Source organism: Choloepus didactylus, chromosome 1, assembly GCF_015220235.1.
Source record: "Choloepus didactylus isolate mChoDid1 chromosome 1, mChoDid1.pri, whole genome shotgun sequence".
NCBI lineage: Eukaryota > Metazoa > Chordata > Mammalia > Pilosa > Megalonychidae > Choloepus > Choloepus didactylus.
The window spans coordinates 164,260,393-164,280,489 of NC_051307.1; the positions used below are offsets into that span (position 1 = coordinate 164,260,393).

The 20,097-nt window shown below is 36.8% G+C and overlaps 1 long non-coding RNA gene across 2 annotated transcripts in view; it reads left to right on the forward strand.

The window, feature by feature from the left end:
• Positions 1-20,097, forward strand: part of LOC119540944 — a 122,108-nt gene that overhangs the window by 26,633 nt on the left and 75,378 nt on the right. For both annotated transcript variants that reach the window (XR_005218129.1, XR_005218132.1), the window contains exons 2-3: positions 10,856-11,066; positions 13,176-13,336. This is a non-coding gene — a long non-coding RNA (uncharacterized LOC119540944). The remainder of the gene's footprint in view (positions 1-10,855; positions 11,067-13,175; positions 13,337-20,097) is intronic.

Sequence of the window (20,097 nt, forward strand, 5' to 3'; positions counted from 1 at the left end):
TAATTTCCCATGATTGGAAACCACACAAATGTTTTTAATGGGTGAATAGATAAACTAAATGTGGTACCTCTATATACCATGGACTACTACTCAGTAGTAAAAAGCAACAAACTTTATTTTTCATTATCCTTTTTTTTAATGCTTACCTTATTGTGAACTTTAACATATATACGTAACAGTGATAATTTTCAAAGTACAATTCAACAAGCAGTTAGAGAACAAATTTCAAAGAATGTCATGGGTCAAGTTCCACAACTTCAGCTATTTCCATTATTGTAAAGTATAAATACATACAGAAATGTGTTAATTTTCAATGTACAGTTTAACAAGCAGTTATATAGGTAATTTCAAAAATTGTTATGGGTTACAGTTCCACAGTTTCAGTTCTTTCCTTATGATGCAATATAGGTCTATACGGAAATGTGAAGACTTTCAAAGCACAATTCAACGAGTAGCTATAGAGCAAATTTCAAAGGATGTTATAGGGTACAGTTCCACCATGTCATTTACCTCCTTCCAGCTATTCCAACACCCCAGCATCTAATATATATATATATATAAAGTTTCAGCATTCATGGACCTTTGTTAAATCTTATCTTGTTTGTTGCTACCACTTCCTCTCACTTAATCTCTTTCTCCATCTTCATGGGTGTCTAGGCAGTGAGCACCCTAACTTGTTCATATTGAAAGGGGGTATCAACAGTTTGGGGAAGGGGGATGCATCTGATTGTTGTTCTTAAAGAGGCTGTTCCTTCTGGGTCTTAGGACCTGTCTGGCATAGGAAAACTCTGGTAGATTCAAGTTTCCAAGATATAAAATTTGGTGGACAAATCTTTTATAGAATCTCAGATAGTAACCTAGGTATTTGGGAACTACTCTTGGTAAGGGCATGGCACACTGTGGCCTTTTGGGATGTCCAGCTGGAGCTTGCATAAGAGAAACCTCCAGGATAGCCTTTTGACTCTATTTGGGATCTCTCAGCCACTGTGATGTCAGCTTGTTGCCTTTCTTTTTTCACCTTTTGGTCAAGTAGGCATTTTCAATCTCTCACTGCCAGGTACAGCCTCATTCCTGGGAGTCATGTCCCATGTCACCAGGAGATTAATTTTCCTGGGTGTCATGTCCCTTTGTGTGTGTGTGTGTGTGCGTGGGTGGGTGGGTGGGGGTGTTAATGAATTTATTTGCCAAGTTGGGCTTAGAGAGAGAAAGGCCACATCTGAGCAACAAAAGAGGTTCCCTGGAGGTGCTTCTTAGGCATAATTGTAGGAGGGCTCAGCCACCTATTTACAACCCTAAGTTTCACAGGAGCAAGCCTTAAGTCAAGGGCTTGATTTATTAACTAGTGGGTTCCTGGTTTCACTTAATATATTCTAGCCCAAGATAAATGGTCAGTTTCTTACATTATCTTCACTTAGTTGTACAATCATCATCAATCTCAACTTTAAACAATTACCATAACATAATACATCCCAGAGCTCTTATCAGCTGTTAATTATTTATCCCTAGTAGTAATGTAGTGTTAGTGAGATATTCTTATTAAATATAGTCTTTTATATGTAATGGGTAGTTTTTCCATTACCACTCTGTTGGTAACCCTCTGCACCAGTGTCATACCTTGTAAGTATATCATGCTAACACTTATTTAGGTTTGTTGTGTTACTCTGTGGGTTACAAGCCTTTAAACAACCATTTATGAACATATTCATCTGAAATATGTCACCAATACTTATAATCTCATCAGTGAACCATAGTGATACCTGATCATTCCCATACCATTAAGTTGACTCTCATTATTTTATCTGTACATATTAGATTATCATTCCTTCTTCACTAATTTCTGTCTATCTCTAGGTCCCCTATGTTCTACATTATAAGACATTTATTTTACATTTTTCACAGAGTTCACATTAATGGTAACATACAAAGTTTCTCCTTCTGTCTGGCTTATTACACTTAGCACCATGTCTTCAAGTTTCATCCGTGTTGTCATATGTTTCATGACCTCATTCCTTCTTATGCTGCATCATATTCCATTGCGTGTATATACATTTTGTTTATCCAGTCATCTGTTGGAGGACATTTGGATTGTTTCCATCTCTTAGCAATTGTGAACAATGCCGCTATTAATATCAGTGTGCAAATAACTGTTTGTTTCACTACTTTCAGATCTTTTGGGTATATACTGAGAAGGGACATTGCTGGATAGTAATTTGCTAATGCTGCTGTTTTGCAAAAGGCCAGAAATGAATTGGTTTTTACAAAGGGGGATTATTTGGTTACAATGTTACAGTCTTAAGGGCATAAAATGTCCAAGGTAAGTCATCGACAATAGGGTACCTTCACTGAAAGATTGCCACTGGCATCCGGAAAACCTCTGTTAGCTTGGAAGGCATGTGGCTGGCATCCACTTGCTCCCAGGCTGCATTTCAAAATGGCGTTCTCTAAAATGTTGCTCTTCGGGCATTTTGTCCTGTCTTAGCTGCAGCTCCTCTTCAAAATGCCACTCTCAGTTGCTCTCCAAAATGTCACTCACAGCTGCTCTGCATCTGGGCCCATGTGGCTCTTTTTTAAAGTACTCAAGGGATCCAATAAAGACCCACCCTGAATGGGTGGGGCAACACCTCCATAGAAATAATCCAATGAAAGGTCTCACTCACAGTTGATTGAGTCACATCTCCATGGAAACACTGAACCAATAGGTTCCAACCTAATCAACAGTAATAAGTCTGCCCCCACAAGATTGCATCAATGATAATGGCATTTGGGGGGACATAATACATCCAAATTGGCATAGTAGGGCAACTCGATATCTAGTTTCCTGAGGAACCACCAAACTGTCTTCCAGAGTGGCTGTACCATAATACAATCCCACCAGCAATGAATAAGAGTTCCAATTTCTCCATATCCTCTCCAGCATTTGTAGTTTCCTGTTTGTTTAGTGGCAGCCATTCTTATTGGTGTGAGATGATATCTCATTATGGTCTTGATTTGCATCTCCATAATAGCTAGTGAAGATGAACTTTTTTTCATGTTTTTAGCCATTTGTATTTCCTGCTCAGAGAAATGTCTTTTCATATCTTTTGCCCATTTTATAATTGGGCTGTTTGTACTATTGTTGAGTTGTAGGATTTCTTTATTTATGCAAGATATCAGTCTCTTATTAGATACATGGTTTCCAATTATTTTCTCCCATTGCATTGGCTGCCTCTTTACCTTTTTGACAAATTCCTTCAAGGTACAGAAGCTTTTGATTTTGAGGAGTTCCAATTTATCTATTTTTTTTCTTTCATTGCTTGTGCTTTGGGTGTAAGGTCTAAGAAGCAACCTCCTAGTGCTAGTTCTTGAAGATGTTTCCCTACATTATCTTCTAGGAGTTTTATGGTACTGTCTGTTATATTGAGGTCTTTATCACTTTGAGTTAATTTTGTATTAGGGTGTGAGGTATGGGTCCTCTTTCATTCTTTTGAATATGGATATCCAGTTTTCCCAGCCCCATTTGTTGAAGAGACTGTTCTGTCCCAGTTCAGTGGATTTGGGGGCCTTATTGAAAACCAGTCAACTGCAGATCTGGGGGTCTACTTCCAAATTCTCAATTCAATTCCATTGATCAATATGTCTATCTTTGTGTCAATACCATGCTGTTTTGACTACTGTGGCTTCATAGTAGTCTTCAAAGTCAGGAAGTGTAAGTCCTCCCACTTTTTCCATTTTATTTTTCTTTTTTTAGAATGTTTTTAGCAATTTGAGGCCCCTTTCCCTTCCAAATGAATTTGATAACTAGCTTTTCCAAGTCTGCAAAGTAGGTTGTTGGAATTTATTTGGTATTGCACTGACTCTGTAGATCAGTTTGGGTAAGACTGACATCTTAATGACATTTAGACTTCCTATCCATGAACACAGAATATCTTTCCATCTCTTTAGGTTACCTTTTATTTCTTTTAGTAAAGTTATGTAATTTTCTATGTAGAGTCTTTTACATCCTTGGTTAAGTTTAGTCCTAGGTACTTGATTTTTTTAGTTGCTTTTGTGAATGGAATGTTTTTCTTGAATGTCTCTTAAGTTAGGTCACTTCTAGGGTATAGGAACCTTACTGACTTAGGTGCATTAATCTTTTGTCCTGCCACTTTGCTGAATTTGTTTATTAGCTCAAATAGCTGTGTTGTTGATTTCTCAGGGTTTTCCAAATATAAGATCATATCATCTGTAAATAATGATAGTTTTACTTCTTCCTCTCCAATTTGGAGGCCTTTTATTTCTTTGTCTTGCCGGATTGCCCTGGCTAGCCCTTCTAGTACAATGTTGAATAACAGTGGTGACAGTGGGCATCCTTGTCTCATTCCTGATCTTAGAGAGAGAGAGAGAGAGAGAGAGAGAGAGAGAGAGAGAGAGAGAGAGAGAGAGAAGGCTTTCATTCTCTCACCATTGATTACTATGCTGGCTGTAGGTTTTTCATATGTGCCCTTTATCATATTGAGGAAGTTTCCTTCAATTCCTACCTTTTGAAGTGTTTTTATCCAAGAAGGATGCTGAATTTTGTCAAATGATTTTTCAGCATCTATTGTGATCATTTGATTTTACCCTTTTGATTTGTTAATGTGTTATATTACATTGACTGATTTTCTTATGTTTAAACACCTTTGCATGCCTAGGATGAACCCAATTGGTCATGTAGTATGATTTTTTTTCATGTGTCTTTGGATTTGATTTGCAAGTATTTTTTTGAGAATTTTTTCATCTATATTCATTAGGGAGATTGGCCTGTAGTTTTCATTTCTTGTAGCACCTTATCTGATTTTGGTATTGGAGTGATGTTGGTTTCATAAAATGAGTTAGGTAATATTCCATTTTCTTCAATTTTTTGAAACAGTTTGAGTAGGAATGGTGTCAATTCTTTTTGGAAAGTTTGGTAAAATTCCCCTGTGAAGCCATCTGGCCCTAGGTTTTTATTTGTAGGAAGCTTTTGATGACTGATTGGATCTCTTTACTTGTGACTGGTTTGTTGAAGTCTTCTATTTCTTCTCTGGCCAGTCTTGTGTTTCCAGGAAATTATCCTTTCCTCTAAATTGTCTAGTTTGTTGGTGTACATTTGCTTATAGTATCCTCTTATGATTTCAGAATCATCAACTATTGCTTAGTTTCTACTTTTTTCCACCAAAAAGATATTCATTGAACTCACCTAAGAAAGAAAGTCTTCTAGGACACTAGTTGAACACGATAACCTTAAGCTTTAAAAAAAATGAATGACGATTGTTGATCTATGAATTGGCGTTAATTTGTTTCATATGCAATTGAGACCATGAACTAGATCTATCAGGTGAAAATGAAATGATATAATTGCAACACATCAAAAAATTTAGCAAATTAATTTTATAGTTTACCTAATGGACACATAATGTATATATAGACTATTAGTCCACCAACCCATTCATCTGTATAACTTCAATCTATAAATTTCACTGAAATTCATTAAATTCAAAAGATGTGCTCTTTTTTAAGCTTCCATTAGCACATTTTGTATCAGGTTGATCGCATTGACCCATAAAACAATTTAGAGATGTATCTTACTATCTCATAGTAGTGTAGTATATTTCTCTAAAATTATTCAGTAAGTTTTGTTCATTGGATTTGTTAACATGATATTTTCTGTTGCCCATGTGAAGTTGAAAGCAGATTTACCTTTACTCATAGACATTTAAGTATGTAAATGTAACTTATAACTTTTATTTTTCAGGATGATCTCAAGTCAATGTTTGGAATAAGGAAGCAGTTTCAGAATCTAGACCTCTATCATAGACTGGTGGCATGACCCAGAGCAGGCCCCTTGGTCTGTCTTCTAGTATCCCATCCCTCAAATGTGGTTAATTACATGTGTTTCCTCTCTGCTTCCAGTGGTATATGATAAGGCTAATTATATTAATTACAATAGTAGCTATCACTGCACTGGGCTATTTACATGTGTCATCTTATTGGATTGTCATTATAGCTCTATAGATATTATAAGTAGGTCTGTTAATTACCAGGACCTTGAAGTTGTTCAGTTTAATTCCAGCTTTGACATCCTAGACACCATGACTTTGTAAAGTTCAGGATCCTCATCTCTGCTCTGCTCCCAGCAAGTCTGCTTTTCTGAGAACAGCTGCCTCATCAGTGTTATCTGTTGATTTGTCTATAGATGTCAGCTTTAGATTTCAGTTCCTTAGCCACCTCTGTTCCTGCCTTTATCCTGTAGACTTTCAATGGTTTTGAAGACCATCCATCCAAAATATTATTCCTGCTTGAATTCAACTTCAATGACTTTACTTCCACTTCAATTCAGTTATCCATTTATTGGGTCATACTGGCACCATGCTTACTGGGAATTTAAGCATCTTAGAAATCAAAGTCCAAAATTTTAGTGACTGACTAAATTTTTTATTCTCCTAGTACTTTCTTGCCTGAACTCTACCTACATTTCCATTTAACTTCATAAAATCCTCTGGTCCCTTGATCTCTCTACCTTCCCCTTTGTGTAAGCTCCACTCCCTTTCCACTCTCTTCTTTCCCTGTCATGCTGGAAAGTCATGTTTAATCACTTGACTTTCTTAATATATCCCCTCTTTTTAAAATATATTTAAATCTTGTTTTTGAGTTGGTTCATTCTTCCCTTGACCCAGTGACCTCCAGTCCTGTCCCTGTTCCATCCCCTTTTCCCTCTTTACATTCATCTTTTTTATTTGCTTGTGCTCCATTAGCTCATCATCCCACCGATTCTTGCTTTTTCCCTGCCAAACCGCAAAAAAGTGCTTTCAAGGGTGTTGTCAATGTTGATTCAACTGCTAAATCTAATGCACAGCAAAATGTTCTTATCTCCCTCCATTGTTCTGCTGCATTTCAAACTGTAGATCTTTCAGTAAGGTTTTGGAAATTTCTTTCCTGTGCATTGTCCTTTGCCTGTTTTTTTATTGGATTGATGACCTTTTTCTTGCCAATTTTTTCCTGGCTTGACATATATCTATCAACTTAATGTATTTATGACCATGTGTCAAATTTTAACACATATATAGTTTTATTTATTAATCTCATCCATTATAACTTCTAGACTTTAAAAAACTTTCCTATTCCAAAATTAAACATATATATTAGTACACATAAGGATACACATTTGTATATTTATATATGTATGTGTATAAACATATATATATACACATAACTTACATGTTTTCTTGGTGTACTAGATTTCATTTCATTAAAAAAATTAACAAATGATTCATGTAAAAATTAGTTTTTATAGATACCCAGGTTTATTCTTTCAAATAACTAGCCAGTTGCATAACCCTATCTTTTCTTCACTGAAATACCACCTTTATTCTGTATTAATTTTGTATATGTACTTGAGTATATTTCTGGAATTAATATTGATTTCCCCTCTTTGATCTGTCTTTTCATGAACTTGGATGAAACTGATTTAATTCCTGTGACCTTATGAAAATCACCAAAATAATGTGCATACCTGTTTTTTATAATATTACATCTTTGGTAGATATAGTATGGTATTTAGAAATGATATATATAAGTCTCTTTATTTCTTGATCCACCATAAAATCTTTTTTTTCTTTTTGATTTTCCATGAAGTAAAAGGAAATATATTATAGAAAGTTAGGTACCTCTCTGTGTCTCAGTTTCCTCATTTTGGGGAATTAGATTAATTCCTATTAATCTCTCAGAATGAGAAAATGGTAACTACTCAGTATTAACTATTATTAATAAGATGAGTAAATTAGGACCCCTATCCTTTCCTCTACCTCTTTTCCCACTCTTCTATCTGCAACATCTCCCCCCAAATTTGTCAGCTTTAATCATCTTCTGTAACCATGATTCAGTCTTCATGCTTTGTCTAATAGTTGAATCTAAAAATTAAAAATATCAATACACAGCATTGTTATTATTGTGATTTATTTATATTGTTCACTATCCTACAGTTTCAAAGTGTCTTTATTTTTTGTATCGTATACCTTCATCAAGTCACTAAGATTATCTGTCTTCCTAAATATATCCCATCCAGGGTAAGGAAGGCAATACAATTATTGAAGATATATTTTCCATAGATATTCCCTCTATTTCTTATTCCAATCTGGACCAGCTGCTCTTGGGGCTGGATGGCAAGCTGTTATCCTGACTCTCCTTCACCCTAGTTTTGCTTTGGAGCCAGTGTTCTTGGATCTCAAGTCTTTATCTTTCTTGGATTTTTTCTTGTTTTGGCCAGAGAACATCTTCAAGTAATTTTCTTGAAAGGGTGCATGAGAAATAACTTTCTGAATTCTTGCAGGTCTAAAAGTGGCTTTATTTTTCATTCTTAGTTGATTGTTTACTGGGTGTTGAATATTAGATTCATAATTATTTTTCTCAAAAGTTGAAGCTATAGCTGCTGGGGTTTCTGATAAGAAATCAAGTCCAAATTCTTTTGTAGGACATATTTTCCCACTCTGGAATCCTTAAGGATGCCCTCCATAACCTTAGCAATCTGAAATTTCTTGTGAGGGTGCCACTATTTAGGTCTATTAGGTCTTAAAAATTCCTCTTGTAGTCATGGTTACCTGGAGTATAAACAACCCTCAAAAGTCATTAAAAAAAAAAAGCATAGTGTGTTGAACTGAATTGTGCCATCAGGAGGAAGAGCACTTGTAATGCTTAATACCTGTGCTACAGCATTCAATATTAGATTATACCATTATGTACGGTGTTCCAGTTTGCCAATGATGCCGGGATGCAAAACACCAAAAATGGATCAGCTTTTATAAAGGGGGTTTATTTGGTTACACAGTTACAGTCTTAAGGCCATAAATTGTCCAAGGTAACACAGCCACAATCGGGTACCTTCACTGGAGGATGGCCAATGGCATCCGGAAAACCTCTGTTAGCTGGGAAGGCACGTGGCTGGCGTCTGCTCCAAAGTTCTGGTTTCAAAATGGCTTTCTCCCAGGACGTTCCTCTCTAGGCTGCAGTTCCTCAAAAATGTCACTCTCAGTTGCTCTTGGGGTGTTTGTCATCTCTTAGCTTCTCCAGAGCAAGAGTGCTTTCAATGGCCATCTTCAAACTGTCTCTCATCTGCAGCTCCTCTCTCAGCTCCTGTGCATTCTTCAAAGTGTCCCTCTTGGCTGTAGCAAGCTCGCTCCTTCTGTCTGAGCTTATATAGTGCTCTAGTAAACTAATCAATGCCCACACTGAATGGGCGGGGCCACACCTCCATGGAAATTATCCAATCAGAGTTATCACCTACAGTTGGGTGGGGCTCACCTCCATGGAAACAACCTAATCCAAACATTCCAACTTAATCAGCACTAATATGTCTGCCCCCACAAAACTGCATCAAAGAACATGGCTTTTTCTGGGGACATAATATAAACAACCCGGTACATATGGTTTCTCTGTTATATGTGTTTATTTGTTCTTCATTCAAAGCAGGAATTCTTAAACCATATTTTGGGTCATGAAACCTTCTGACTGTCTAGTGCAGCTTATATACTGCTTTTCAGAATAATGTTTAAAAATGTATGAATAAAATATGTAATATTATAATAAAGGAAACCAATGAAATTGAAATACCATTATCACAGTGTTAAAACAAAATTGTGATAGAGTAATATATTGCTTCTTTATTAGCACTCTACATAATAAGATCTAGTGATTGCTTTTATAACCACTGTATTTCAAAGTAGTGATGAATACAAATATTTTGAGATATTTGCAACAACTGAATGTTATTTAAAAGTAAATTGTGATTTCTGTTGGTAGGAAATCATAGGTGTTGTTCAAACGACTATAGTTTGGGCCTACATTCAAAATTGACAGACATGCTAAACTTCAGTTAGACATTAGGGAAAGTAGAAATAAAATGTTTTCCCTTCTGAGTTCACAGACCTCCTGAATTTTATCCATGGTCTTTTTTTTTTTTTTTTAAGATTCTTTCTTGTGTTTCATTAACATAATCAGAGATTTTATTAAAGATAGAGAGCTTTCAAGTTTTGGATCTGAGACAAGGTTTACAATGCCTCCACATAGCTTAGTAAAAATGCACAATGAACCAAATGCAGAGTAGGACAAGCTAGAATTTGTCATACTTATTTTTACTGCTTAAAATTGGGGGCTCTAGCTGTCCCAATGTTGGCCTTACCTTCTACCGTGGGAAGATAGAGTGGGGGAATCCTGGTAGGACACTTCTAGGGAAACACTTTTCATAACCTTAGTGGTAGCATTTAAATATGCCTATCTACTCTATTTCCACCTTTCCATATTAATACATCTAGAAAAATAGTAAAATATCAAAATAGAAGCCTCATGCCATGCTTTAGTTTACATACTGAGTACACATATGGAACAACTTACAGTGAGAAGTAATTATATTTCAAAATAAGCACCCAGTGTGTGCTGCTCCCAAGTCCTTCATTTCTTTCTTAGATTCCTTCCATCAGTTCAGTTTCACTTCCAAGTCTCCCACAAAAGCTTACCTTCACAAGAACAGTTTTTGAATCTGTGTCTGTACTGGTGTACTAGTTCAAATAGAACCCTAAATTCCAATTCCATGTTTTGTTTGCATATTTTCTGTAGTATCCATGGTCTTCTTTTGACCCCTGACTTAGAGCAAAGCTCTTTATAGTGTGGCAGACTGCATGTTCCAGAGATGGCAGCAACAATATCTCCATAGGATCATCACAACATGACCCTGTACTCCCCCATCCAGAGGTGGAGTCCAGTTCCCCACCACTTGAATGTGGTTGGGCCTGTGACCACTGTAACCAACAGAATATGTTGGAAGAGGTGCCTCGACAGTTCTGAGCATAGCCTTTAACTGATCTGCCAACTTCTTCCTTCCTCACAGGAGCAAGCCACCAGATAAGAATGTGATTACCTTGAGACCACCATGCTATGAGAAGCCCAAGCCATATGAAGAGACCCTGGAGATTAAAACACCTTGTGGAGAGAAAGGGAAACCAAGAATCACTAAGGCACCAGAAACCTGAGTGAAGAAGCCAACTTGGAAATGGATCTTTCAGCCCCAGCCACCCTGGCTGATGCCACATGGATCAGAGGTGAACTACCCATTGGAGCCCTTCCAGAATTCCTGACCCATAGTGAGAAAAGTAAAATACCTGTTTTAAGTCACTGCAGTTTAGGTTAGCTTTTTATGCAGCAGTAGGTAGAACAGAGGGCAATGACCATGTTCTGCATGTCTCTTATATGCTTCATATTGATTAGCAAATTGATTGCCATGAACAATTGTGGCCATAGTAATTGAGGCTTATACAGCATTTTGGTGTCAGTAAAAAGTCACTAGGAGTAACATCATGGGATCAAAGGTATTGTCAAATGGATGGCCTATGGCTATAAGGCCACCTTTCCAAGGTGTTAGATTAGCCCCAGGTCCCTCCCCAAATACTGACTCCTGGATTGGTTCCCCAAGATTCTCAGAGATTACACTCTTCCCAGAGAGGCATATGGGAGCATTTCAGAGAGGATAATAGAAATGCAAGTTAAAACAGTGTAGTTGTACTGGCAGAAATCGCTGTGCATATGAGCACTTAGACTGGATCTGGGACAGACCAAGCGGGGCACTACAGCATCAGGTTGTGAGAATAGACTCTGAAGTCAGTATGTTATGATTGAAATTTGGCTTGGCCACAAGGCCTGCTATGTGACCAGGATAAGTGATTTAATCTTGCTGTGCTTCAGTTTGTGTATCTGTAAAATGGGAAGAAGATAGTACTCTCCTTAATAGGGATATAAAGAGGTTTAAATGTGTTGAGACATTTGGAACGTTTGCCACTGAGAATCAAATGAATCTCTCTCTTGCATTATTTGAGTTGGCGATTGAATTACTGGCTGGTAACTAAAATACGTTTTTGCTACATGTGTTTTTTCATAATGAGATGATTTTAGGTGGTGCATCTATCAACTTTTTATAATTATAGTTTATATTTAGTTTAGTGTATAACTAGCATTTCTGAGTTCACACATAGGATGAGGATAAAATTTAAAAAAGGATCAATTAAAAATGTATTAAGCCATAAATAGTATATCTATGGCCCAAATGGTGAAATTGGCATTTAGGAGTTGCAAAACTTAGGAATTGGCAAAGGAGAGAGGGATAGAGAAATGGAGTCATATATCCATATTCATCAAACTGCATCAAATATCAGCAGTTCTTCACTCTCCCACTGCTCAATCTATTTTATTTTACATTTGGCCACCCTAAAATGAATAACACTATTTAAAATCAATATCTGCCTTCCAAGAGGGAAATGTATCCTTAATGGTGCAAGCTGTCATATTTTTATTTCAGCATGTGTCCCTGAAAAGGATCATTAATTGTGATCTATAAGGCACTGGTCTACTTTGTGTTAATTTGGTAAAAGTAAGTTCTCATTAGATTGATTGATTTTATTACCATGTGCTCTAATTTTTGGAAAAAACTTATATTGGATCTGGTTTTGTTTTTGTTTTTGTTTTTTTTCTGGTGTCAGGGTTGAAGAACTCTTTAAAGAGCTTATAATGGACTTTCAATACCAGTTTTGATTACAGGATTTGGCAGTGACTTTGCAGCACAAAAATGAGGGGGAGATCTGGCAACTCTGATTGGTAGTTTCAACACAAATTTTTGCTCTGCAGGGCTAATAGGTCATGAGTCATTAACAAAGATCTGATTAACCTGGATAGCTTAGCCCATTGCCAAAGGCTGAAGACTGGGGTTTGTTGTCTGTGCCAAACATTTCCTGAGGGCCTCCAGTTGGGTAGGGTAGTAACATGAGCCCAGCTGTGCCAAGAGAGACAGGAAGAATTCATCCAGCCATCCACCCATCCATCCATCCTTCCATCCTTCCATTTAATCCTTCTACAAATAGTTATTGAATGCCTACTCTGATATTTTTGTAAGCCCTGGGGATACAGCTATGAACAAAACAGACAAAAACCCTTCCTTGTTGGAGCTCACCATCTTCTCCCTCCAGGACACTTAGGGGAGCTGTCCTACTTTCTACCTTGTGTTAAACGCCTGCTGAGAAAAGTGTTGCCTTTGGTAGCTAAGGTTTGGAATCTGGGAGATGAACAAAGTGTTTTAATAACTTGGAAAATTTTCTAGCTCATTGTAACCAGGATTCATATGCTTTGACAAAGAGCTATTCATGCTTGTCTTCTGGCTTCAGACAGGGAGAATGCGTGTTTTCCACCACTGGAAAATCTGCTTTATGGTCTGCTCTCACGGGGATAGCCAGCTCCTGCTTGAAATCAGTTACCGAAGGACATTGCATCCGTTCACCAGCAGCCCATTAAATTTTGAAGGCATTGCCACGTCACCTTCATTGAGGTCAGTGAAACCTGGGCACAGGAAATGCAATTTACTTCTGTAGTTTTAAGAAGGAAGTTGATATTTAGCAAGAGACTAAAGAAAGTCAGAACAATATCTATCACCTACACTAAAAACTACTCTTATTTGAAAGAGAAAACTTTCATTAACACGATAATAAATCTTTATAAAACCATTTTTTTGTTGTTTTTTTCCTCTCTGCAATATCCATCTTCACATTAAATTGGTAATAACTTAAGCTGACTCCACTGTGGAATCTGTCTTTACATTTTAATGACTTTTTTTAAAAAGTACTTTTATTATAGTTGCTTTTGTGCTAAAATCTAGTTGTTTGATTCAGTATTTAAGAATATTGTGTTTGTTCTTGTAGAAAGAAATCCTCAATCAAAGTAACAGTTATAATAAGATCTCAAGTCTTCCTGTTGCTCTACCAAATGAAATTTCTATCATTTTAATAATAGTTGTCATTTCAAGATATGATATAAGAAGACTGGGGGGAGAAAGACTTTCAATAGTATATGGAGAGAAACTGTTGAACTGTAATCCAGTAGCCTTGATCCTTGATGATGATTCCTGGACCCCACACCAAACTTACTGAATCAGATGTTCTGGGGATGAGGCTTGGGAGTCTGAAGTTTTATCAAGCATCCTAGGAGATTTTTATGCACATTGAAATTTGAGAACTGCTGTTTTAATTATACTTCTGGTAGAATCTCTATAACTAAAGAATCTGAGGTGGGGCTTCACAATGAAAAACTCTGGCTTTATACTGATCTAAGCTGGTGTGGTTAGAACCAACAGTATTACTGGTTGAGTCAATCAATAGGTATTTATAGAGGGTCTAATTTGAATCAGTCCAGTGTATATTCTTCAACAAAGGCCAAAAATTTATCTTAAGAATACTGTGTAAAATGAACCCGAAGAAGGGAAGACCATGTGGTTTGAAATCAGAAATGCAGTGCTGAGGGGCAAAATGTGTTGGTGACTGTAGAGAAGAAGGGCCAAATCCTTGAGGCACTCAAGCAAAAATAACATAAATCAGGGGAAAATGGAAAAACCAGATAAAGAAATTCTTTAACTGTGAGCCCCATAAAGGTAGGGGCTACAACTAATTCAGAGTTGTACTCCCCATGCCATATAATGGAACAACAGTACTTAACCTGTTGTTGACGTAAGATTCCCTTTGAAATATCTGATAAAAACTATGGTGCCTACTTTAGGCTAAGAGAAAGCACTTAATAAATTGTGAGATTAAGTTAAATTGTTTACATATGTTGTGTCTGATTTTTTTCCTTCACTGAATGGCTTGGCTATTTTCCTTAGCTTTGACAGACACAATTATAGACCCCTTTGCTTGAAAAACAAACACAGTGTTTCTTTTGTAGTAAAGAAAGACCTAGTGCATCTACCTTCTCTTCCTCTTAAGGCTTTACTGAAATAATAGTAAATAAGAATGAAGTCACAACAGCACTGGAGTGATATCAGCAGATTAGATATTTTGAGAAATTCTTGTAAGATAAGCCAATGTGATCAAACTGATGAAGAAATCAAAACAGAGAAACTGCAATCAGGCCCACCAGAGTGACTGTGGTTCTTTGTAAGGGAGCTGCAAAGAAGCTTGGAGCTTGGCTCACTGCATATAGCATTAGGGAACTAGGAAATGTTTGTCAGTGTAACTAATGAAAGAATGCATTCCCTATCAGCTGGTCATCTCACTCTACTTCACATATAGAGTAGCTGCCTCCAAGATAAAATCTGGCTCTCTAAGGATAGGGGTGCTCTTTCTGGAGAATTGCTACCATAGTTGTTATATCCTGATGCAGAAGAAGAGCAGATGTTGAAGTAATTTGAGGATTTCCATCACAGACAGGGAGGGAAAACTTAAAAAAGTTAAGGTGACTCCATCCAGGGGATACATATATAGAAACACTTTTTTGAAAATAAAAAGGATAACGGACCTAGGAGTTGGACTTCCAGGGAAGATGGCAGAGCAGGGAGCTCCAAGATTCAGTCTTCCCACCAAAAAATCTATTAAGTAGAAAGGAACTACATGAAACCACCATTTTGAAACTCCAGAGGCCAGAAGAACAATACACAGCAACCAGGGAAGAGCAGGAGGATGAGACAGATGAATTATAGTAAGAAAAAAAACTGTAAGTTACTCTCTCCCTGTGGCATTACCAGCACCCACCCCCCACTCTCGCAGCAGACCACCTTGGGGTCCAGTTCCTGGCTAGCAGCTGGTGACAGAAAGGGACACAAAAATCCTCTTCCCCAAGAACAGGAGTGGACATGGCTGATCACTGACCACTGCTTTTGATTAGGGAATTCAGATTGTTGGGGGCCCATCACTAATCATGGCTTTTGATTAGTGAATGTGGATCACTAGGTCCCTGCTCTGAGGGCAGCTCTTGTTTCAACCCACCCTAGACAAAGGTGGTAGCAGCCATTGTTTCAAATATCCATGGATAGAGGTGGTGGTGGAAATTTAAAGATGCAGCACCTCCTCGGGGCTGCAGGGAACAGTTAGCTGAAGGGCTGCATTAGCTGTGCAGGCCAGGAAAGCACAGCTTTGGGGAGCCAGAGAAATTTTTGTTCTTCTTCCTGATCCTCTCCCCAGGGCACTTGGGAGCTGGCCAGTGTGCCCTTCATGGGTCCCTGGCCCTGTTTTGACTGGGAAGGACTGAGTTGGGAAAGACTTCTCCAGGGTGACCCTCCTCCCAGAATTTGCCCTCCAGGCAAAAGTAGCATGAGACAATGAAAGGCTGTAAAACTATATGTGTGTGTGTGTGTGTGTGTGTGTGTATGTATATACACACACACACACAGAGGCAGACAGTCTGGGAGAAAGGTTTCCAGCTTCAAATACCCAGGAGGGGGAGTTCTGTTTCCTGGGAAACGGAAGGACAACCAAACTCCTGTAAACAGGGGAACTCAAAAAGGACTAACAAGCAAAAGCCCAGGACAAGACAGGCCCAGAAAGACAGGGAAAACCCTGCACACTACATTTGCTTTAGGCAGACCTTCCTGATAGGAGGGCTCAAGCTCAAGAAAATCTGTATTATCATGAGCTATTTACAAAACCAGAAACAGACATCCCAGGGAGTAAATCCTAGAGTTAACATTTTAAAATATTAAACTGTACAGTGTGAAACAAGAGTGTAAGACAAACAAAGAAACAGGAAACAATGGCCCATCCAAAGGAAGAGGATAAAAATATGGAAAACACCAATGAAGACGAGAATGTGGACATACCAAACAAATTCTTTAAAAAAATTATCTTAAATATGCTCAAGGAGATGAAGGAAAGTACAGAGAAAGAACTAAAAGATATTAAGAAAGCAATGAATGAACAATATGAAGATCTAAGTAAAGAGATAAAAATTTAAAAAGGAACCAAATGGAAATACTGGAATTGAAGACCACAATAACTGAATAGAAAAATGCCAGGAGGGTATCAAAAGCAGACTGAAATTGGCAGATGAAAGAATCAGTGAAGTTGAAGACAAGACACTTGAAATGAGTCAGGTTGAGAAGCAGAAAGACAAAAGAAATATTAAAAGCAAAAATAGCCTAAGACAGCTATGGGACTCCATCAAGTGCACATTATGGAAGTCCCAGAAGGAGAAGGAAGAGAAGAGAGAAAGGGGCAAAATGAATAGTCAAAGAAATAATGACGGAGAACTTGCCCAATATAGCAAAAGTAAAGCTAAAGGGAGTTCTTCAGACTGAAAGGAAAGGACACTAGACAGTGGTTCAAAGCAGCATAAACAAATAAAGACCTGTGGTAAAGTTAACCATTTGGGTAATTATAAATGCCGATACTATTGTATTGTACTCTTCGGTATCTAATGCCACTTCTTACTTCCTATGGTGTAAAAGGCAAATGCACAAAAATAAAAACAAATCTAGGTCTTTGGAAACATAATGTGCAAAGATATAAGTGGTAAAAAAGACAAAAAAAAAATGTTGGGGGGACGGAGGGGTAGAGGAAAAGCATATGTGCATGCTATTCAAGTTAAGTTCATATCAAACAAAATATGATTGTTATATATTTAGGATGTTAAATTTTAATCCCATGGTAACCACAAGGAAAACAGATGAAAAATATATCCAGATAGAAGTGAGAAGACACGCGATACAGTACAAAACAAAAAAGCAAATAAATACAAAAGTAGGCATTAATGGAAGTGAAAGATAAGAAAAATATAAGATTTAGAAAGGCTAAATAGCAAAATGGCAGGAAAAAGTCCTGTATTATTGGTAGTGATTTTGAATGTAAATGGATTAAACTCTCCAGTCAAAAGGCAGAGATTGCCAGAATGGATAAAAAAGCATGGCCCAATTTTATGTTGTCTGCAAGAGACTAACCTTAAAGTCAAAGATACCAGTAGATTGAGTTTGAAAGGATGGAAAAAAATTTACCATACAAAATAGTAACAAAAATAAAGCTGGGATGGCTATATTAATATCAAGTAAAATAGACTTTAAGTCAAAAACAGTTATGAAGGACAAAGATGGTCATTATATACTGATAAAGGGGATAATTCAATAACAAGATGTAACAATTATAAATACATATGCACCTAACAGTGGAGCCCCAAAATATATGAAATAGATGGTTCTACATTAATTGTTCATTGATTTACCACACCACTCTAAATAATGGATAGAACACTGAATCACAAGATCAACAAGGAAGTCCTGGGGTTGAATGATACACTAAATCACCTAGACCTAACATATATGTAGAACACTGCACCCAACAAAAACAGAATACACATTCTCCTTGAGTGCACATGGATAATTTTCCAGGATAGACCATATGTTGGGTCAAAAACAAGTCTCAATAAATTAAAAAATACTGAAATCATACAATGTGTATTCTCCGACCACAGTGGAATGAAGTTAGCAGTCAATAACAGAGGGAGAAATGGAAAATTCACAAATAAGTAGAAATTAAACAATATACTGTTAAGTAATGGGTTAAAGAGAAAATCATATCTTGAGGCAAATGAAAATGAAAATACAACATATCAACACTTAGGGGATGCAGCAGTGGTAGTGCAGAGAGGGAACCTTATAGCTCTAAATGCTTACATTTTAAAAAAAGAAAGGCTACAAATCAGAGACCAAACCTAAAATCTGGAAGAACTAGAAAAAGAAGAGCAAATTAATCCCAAAATGAGCAGAATGAAGAAAATAACAAAGATTAAAGTGGAGATACATGAAATAGAAAACCAAAAAAGTAATAGAATCAACAAAACCAAAGGTTGATTCTTTGAAAATATCAATAAAATTCACAAACTTTTAGCTAGATTGACAAAGAAAGAAAGGGAGAGGATAGAAATAACACAAATCAGAAATGAAAAGGCGGACATTACTATCAAACTCACTGAAATAAAAAGGACTATAGAAGGAAACTATGAACAACTGTATGCCAATAAATTAGATAACCTGGATAAAATGGATAAATTGCTAGAAAACACAAACTACCTACATTGACTCAAAAAGAAATTGATCTGAACAAACCATTTACCAGTAAAGAGATTGAATCAGTAATCAAAAACCTTCCGATAAAGAAAAGCCCAGAACCAGATGGCTTCAGAGGGAATTCTACCAAATATTTCAAGAAGACTTAACTCCAATTCTTCAATCAAATTCTTCCACAAAATTCAAGAAGGGGGACCCTTCTCTAACATTCTACCAGGCCAATATCACCCTCATTCAAAAGCCAGATAAAAATACCAAAAGAAAAGAAAACTACAGACCAATATCTCTTATGAATATAGATGCAAAAATCTTCAATAAAATACTAGCAAACTCAATCCAACAGCATATTAAAATAATTATACACCATGATCAATTGCAATTTATCCCTGGTTTGCAAGGGTGGTTCAACATAAGAGAATCAATTAATGTAATACACTACATTACAGAATGAAGGGGGAAAAAAAACCACATGAACATCTCAATGCAGAAAATGCATTTGACAAAATACAGAACCTTTTCTTGATATAAACACTTAGAACACTAGAAATAGAAGGAAACTTCCTCAACATGATAAAGGGCATATATGAAAAGCCCACAGCTAATATCCCATTTGTGGTGAAAGTCTGAAGGCTCTCCTTCTAATCAGGAACAAGACAAGGATAACCACTGTCACCACTGTTATTCAACATTGTACTGCAAGTTTTTGCCAGAGCAATTAGGCAAGAAAAAGAATTAAAAGGCATCCAAATCAGAAAGGAAGAAGTAAAACGTTCCCTATTTGCAAATGATATGATCCTATATACATAAAATCCTGAAAAATCCATAATGAAGCTCCTAGAGCTAAAAAATGAATTCAGTAAAGTGGCAGTGTACAAGATCAACCCTCAAAAATCAGTAGTGTTTCTATATACAAGCAATGCACAATCAGAAGAAGAAATCAACAAAAAAATTCCTTTCACAATAGGAACTAAAAGAATCAAATTTCTAGGAATAAATTTAACCAAGGGTTTGAAGTACTTGTACATAGAAAACTACAAAACATTGCTAAAAGAAATTAAAGAAGACATAATAAATGGAAGGATATTCTGAGTTCATGCAATGGAAGACTAAATATTGTTAAGATGTCAATATTACACAAAAGGACAGACATAAATATCAATGGAATAGAATTGAGATCTCAAAAATCAACCCTCCCCATTTATGTACAACTCATTTTTGACAAGGTGGCAAAGACCACTCAATTGGGAAAGAGTAGTCTCTTCAACAAA